We start from the raw sequence: 6,023 nt of genomic DNA on the forward strand, positions 1-6,023 counted from the left end.
GAAAATCAAACCAAAGCCAAAAGGTCTTGAACCCTTCTAGATAGGAAAACCTGAAAGCAGAGTGCTGGGATAAGAATACTTCAGCTTTGTCTCCAGGGATGAGAGAGAGCCCAGTCTACCCATCATCAATTTCCCTTTTAAAATACATAGAAACAACAGATGGAGGCCAGTCCCCTCGGAGACCTCCAACTCATTTGCTCAGGCAAGTAACTCCACAGAAGAACAAAACGACCTAGTGGGGAAATGTTGCGTCTCTGGGATGAAGCCAGTTTCCAGCTTGTAGATGTGTAGGAGGAAAATTCCCCTTGCCATTGACTTTCTTGGAATTGTTTCTTTTCCTCTTTTCTACAGTGCAATGGGGGAGGATTCCTCATTGGGCTGTACACAGTGCAGATCGGCCTATTACACGATGAATGTCCTGAGGGATGTCCGACACCCTCTCCCTGTCACCGGAGCAAAAACCTCTTAAAAAATTGGTCTTGCCTTATACTTACTATGTCTGTCTCCAGTTCTGACCCCTGGAGACTGAAGCCTCCAAGATTACATAGTCCCCTGCTGAAGGTAACTTTTCACCAGGGCCATTGGCTTCCTCAAGACCTTAGTATTATCTGACATCCCCATCTATACCAGCCAGTCCTGCCAAGCCTTTCATGCTGTTGTCATCCACTGTCTACCCAGATGTTACCCCAGATGATTATCGGTGCCCTTCCTGTCCATGCTCCCAGTGCTGATCATTAAGGTCCTCCACCATGCCTTCTTGATCCTCCATGATGTCCTAGACGAACTAGCCTGTATCATCGGAGTCCTTGCAAAATACCTCAGCACCATATTCGTTAATTGGATTCTGGTCTTCCTGGTAGCCTGCTGTCCTCAAGTCTCTTGAGTGGAAGCTGCTCAGTCTCCCATCTCAGGAAAGATTGGAGATTGCTGGTGGCATTTAGTTCGCCATCATCACCTCCTCACCTGCAAACGCTTTTCTGGCCTAAGCTGACCCCCTCTGCCCCACACCTCCCCGTGGGGCAGTCCTGACAAGCCTGGACAGAGTGTTGGCAAAGCAACACTGCGAGGAGCTTATTGAGGATGGCACCTGGCCAGATGTTATCTATAGTAACAAAAAGTAGGAAGGAAAAGATAATGACCATAAGCCATTATCTAAGGGAGTCCTACAAGTCGAGCCTGGAAAAGCAAAGATGGTTGGAAGCCAGAGTTTGAAAGAGTGGAGCCTGAAATGAAGCATAGAGGTGAAGGAAGAGTGTCTGAGACAGTATTGTCAAATGCACTCAGAATTCGTGCTTTGTTGACCACCAGCATAATCTTTGCACGGTCTAAAGATTCATGATCAGAGCAGAAGACATCTCCCTCATCCCTTTTCTTTCAGGGTGGGCCAAGGGCTCCTTGAGCTTGCTCAGAGAAGACTTATACTCATTGAGAACTCCTCTCGGGGTGCAAGATGGTGTCCATAGATGGGCTTCTCAGAAGCTAGCCTCCCCACTGTAGCAGGCTCTGGAGCTGTCCCTGGTCCTGACCTGCATTACACAACCTGCTGTGCCCGAGTGGTCCTTGACATTGCGGATGAACATTTTCTTAAAAACTAGAGTAACTCCAGAAGTGGAGGCCAAAATCAATTCAATCGTAAGAAAAAGTGGTGTAGGATTTCAATCCATTTTTCAAGACACCAGCTGGAGCTGCCCGTTAATTGTCTGGGGTGCTTTAAGCAGCAGCTGAGACTTTGTCCCCATTTGCCCCACCCCCACCCACTCTTGAAGGGAAAGGTTACCAAAAGGAGGCACAACCCAGACGATGTGGTGGTGCTGAGGCTAAGAGCCTAGGAGAAAGTCCCCAGAGACTGCGGGGAAGGCTCACTTCCATCCCATCTTGTCCCAGACCTGCCCCTGCTCTGCACAGCCTAAAGGCAGTCTCACTGAAGGCCTTCCCTGGATTCTTGGTACAACAGTTTTCCCAACTAACTCAGTTGCTAACAGAGCTTTCTTGAAATAATAAGCACTCATCACAAAAGCAAATTTCTAGGACGCCTGGGTGGCTCAGTCAGTTGAGTGTCCAACTTCAGCTCAGGTCATGTCGCCGTTCACAAGTTCGAGCCCCGCGTCGGGCTCTGTGCTGACAGCTCAGCCTGCTTCAGATTCTGGGCCTCCCTTTCTCTCTGCCCCTCCTCCACTCACACTCTGTCTCTCAAAAATGAATAAACATTAACAAATTTTTAAAAATAAACTTCCTTTTTTCCAGCTTTATTGTGGTATAATTTTCAAGTACAAATTGAAACCCTAGTTTGAAGTTTGAAGTTTCAAACTTCAAGTGCAAGTTTGTACCCTTTGACCAACATGTTCCCATTTCTCTCGCCGCCCAGCCCCTGGTAACAGCCATTCTACTCTCTGCTTTCATGAGTTCTACTTTCGTAGACTCCGTATGTAAGCGAGATAATGAAGTATTTGTCTTTCTATATCTGGCTGATTTCATTTAGCATAATGTCCTCCAGGCTCACAAATGGCAGGATTTGCTTCTACAAAAGTAAACTCTATACTAAAGTTAACAAAAGCAAAGTAGTGGGAACCAGGTGGGGGAATAAAGAACATTGAGTTCTGCTAACTAGCCGTCACATTGCATTCCCTGGTGAAATCCCATACAAGGGATGGCAAGCCTCTGTTGACACTTGTTGAGCTTGGGAACCCTGCTATCCCAAATAGTAGCTAATGTGGGAAACAAAGGCAGAAGGAAACGGCAGATAAAATTAAATTTCCTTATAACCTGCAGCCCATTGACAAATACTTCAGGCAGGCAGAGCAAGATGTTTCTCCAGCAACTTTCTACTATCTTAATGCTAATACTTTGCTAGGGGGAAAAACAACCTTAGCCTGACCGTAACTAGGCCTCCACTATCCTGGAGTCTTCTTTAGCATATGAAAGTCTCATTGGAAACTTCCCCTAGACTTTATCTCCGCCCCCCCCCCCCCCCCCCCGACTCCATAGTATATAACCAGTCTCTCCTCAGGGTCCCCGGGCAGCTCTTCCTTGCCCACGGGTCCTGTCCCTGTGCTTTAATAAAATCACCTTTTGCACCAAAGACATCTTCAAGAATTCACCTTTTGCACCAAAGATGTCTTCAAGAATTCTGTCCTGGTCGTTGGCTCTGGCCCCCACAAACCCCACTGTCACCCACAAACGTCATCAGTAGCTAGTAGACATTTTAAAGGTCCTAAATAGACAGGAGCCCAAGACAACAGTAAATGTCCACGACTAGGCGTGCTGCCATCTTGGGGAAAACATCTACCAATCCAGAATTGCCAATTACTGATTCAAATTACAGGGCCTGAAACTAAGGTAGTAATCCTTTGGACTCCCAAGTCTTGTTACTGGCCTGGGTTTATGACCTACCAGTGGCAATGTGGGGTGAGGACCAGGCATTAGAGGTCCCACAGGCCATATTCAGGCCCTTGAGTGGGCTTTTATAGGTCACCTAATGGGCAGAGCCATGGAATCCCCACTTCCCCACAGGGACTGCTAGATTTTGTCAGTAGCTAAACTGCCTGGGAGATATTCCTCCTTCACCAGGGCCCATTCAAAAGGTCTTTGATGCTTCAGAACGCACAACGGCCTGGCTATGAAATGCTTTCCATCGGTAACCAGAATATTTTTGGCTCAGCTTAGGAATCCATCCAAATTGTAGTGAAGCTTTGGGCACATTGGGCTGGGCACATAAACCTGCTCTGTTACCAGGAAGTCTATGGTGTGCCAGGAGTGGACAGGTTGGCCTGAACTGGGTTTCTGCTTATGAAGTAGACAAACACCGTCATCAGCCCAAGGATTGGAACTGATGATGTACATTGAGGAATAAGAAGCGGAGAAGAGGTCATGTATGCCTCCTACCCACCCACCCCTACTCCTGACACTTCCAGTCTATGTCAGAAACAAAGGAGAGGGCAACAGAAATTAAAATTTAAGGAGTAGAGCAAAACATAAGAGAACAGACAACCCAGACAGAATAAGTGTAAGAAAATCATGCATAGATACATCATAGTCAAACTGCTGTAACCAAAAATAAATCGCTATAAACCAAGAAAATCTTGAGAGCAGCCAGGGAAACTAAGATATTACATACAAAAGGATAACCATAGGAATTCTGCTGATTTCTCATGAGAAAATATACAGACCAGAAGACATGGCAATAACAGCTTTAAACCACTGGATAAAGATTTTTTTGTTGCGTCAGGTTTAGTAAAAATTTACCTCTAAAATCATCCGAACCCAGGGGCGCCTAGGTGGCTCAGTCGGTTGAGCATCCGACTTTGGCTCAGGTCATGATCTCACAGTTCGTGGATTCGAGCCCTGCATCGGGCTCTGTGCTGACAGCTCGGAGCCTGGAGCCTGCTTCAGATTCTGTGTCTCCCTCTCTCTCTGCTCCTCCCCTGCTCACACTCTGTCTCTCTCTCAAAAATAAATAAAGATTTAAAAAGATTTTTTTTTTAAAAAAAAAGTAGGCTCCATACCCAACGTGGGGCCTGAACTCATGACCCTGAGATTAAGTCATGCGCTCTACCAACTGAGTCAGTCAGGCACCCCTAAGGAAAGTTTTTTGTTTGTTTGTTTTTTGTTTGTTTTATTTGAGAGAGAGAGAGTGGGGCAGAGGGGCAGAGGGAGAGAGAGAACTTAAGCAGACTCCATGCTCAGCACAGAGCCCGAAGTGGGGCTCCATACCACGACCCTGGGATCATGACTTGAGCTGAAATCAAGAGTTAGATGCCCAACTGACTGAGCCACACAGGTGACTCTCTAAGGAAAGGTTTTAATGATGAATTCAAATCATTCTAATTTTCTATTTTTTATTGAGCTGATTCTGGTAATTTTAAGATTTGTGCATTTCACCTAAGTGATCAAATTTATTGTCATAATAAATGTATTGTTCATAATATTCCCTTCATATCGTTTTCAAGATTGTAGGAGCCCTAGTATTCCCCACTTTCATTCCTGATATTTTGCATCTTCTCTTTTCCCCTTGATCACTCTAACTAGAGACTTGTCAGTGTTACTGGTCATTTTAACAACACAACTTTTGGTTTTATTGATTTCTCTATTTGCTAATTTTCTATCTCATTGATTTCTGCTTTTACCTTAATTATTTTCTGTCTCCTTACTTTGTGCTTAATTTCTTTTTCTAGCTTCTTAAGGTGGAATATAAGCATTGAAAGCTATAAGTTTCCCTTTATAAACTGTGCATTCCACACATTTTTATATGTTTTCATTAGTAGTCATTTCAAAATATTTCCTAATTTCTCTTGTGATTTCTTCTTTGACTTGTGAATTATTTAACAATGTGTTGTCCGATTTCCAATATTTGGGGTTTTTCAATCATCTTTCCATTACTGATTTCTAAGTTAATCTCTAATTTAATTCTCATGATCTAACATATGGTCTATTGTGAATGTACAATGTGCCCATGAAAACAATGTGGGCTCCACTATTGAACGTTATAAGTTTAACCTTCAAAATAAAACTTCCAGTTATTTTTACCAACAAACATGGGTTTATTCAAGAATAGCTGAGAATTACAATCCAGAACAAGCAAGCTACGGCTAAACCAAAAGCAAGTCCCAGAGAACAAAGGAAAGAAATGCTCTTTTATAGAGGTAGAGGGGAGTTGGGAGGGACTGTTATAAAGTAAAAGTCCTTTGGAGTAAACTGGGAGTTCAAAGTATAGCCATTTTTCATTGGCTGAGCTGTGACTCTCTCTAATTGGCTGGGCTGTTGCCAGGGTAGGAAAAAATCTTTCTTCTGCTGCTAAAATAGTACTATTGACTTACAACATCTGTCTCCTCCTCTTGGATTTACTGGGCATAAGTAAATAAATGCTGGGCATGAAAGCTCCCCCTGTTAGCCTCCTGGTGCCATTCTAAATGAGTTTTCTTTTTATTAATTTTCACAGTTTTAATTAAGTCAAGTTGGCTGAAAAGGTTGACAATTTTTCTATTTCCTTACTCATTTTCTGTCTACATGTTTTATGAATTACTGAG

This window comes from Felis catus, chromosome B1, assembly GCF_018350175.1.
Source record: "Felis catus isolate Fca126 chromosome B1, F.catus_Fca126_mat1.0, whole genome shotgun sequence".
Classification (NCBI taxonomy): domain Eukaryota; kingdom Metazoa; phylum Chordata; class Mammalia; order Carnivora; family Felidae; genus Felis; species Felis catus.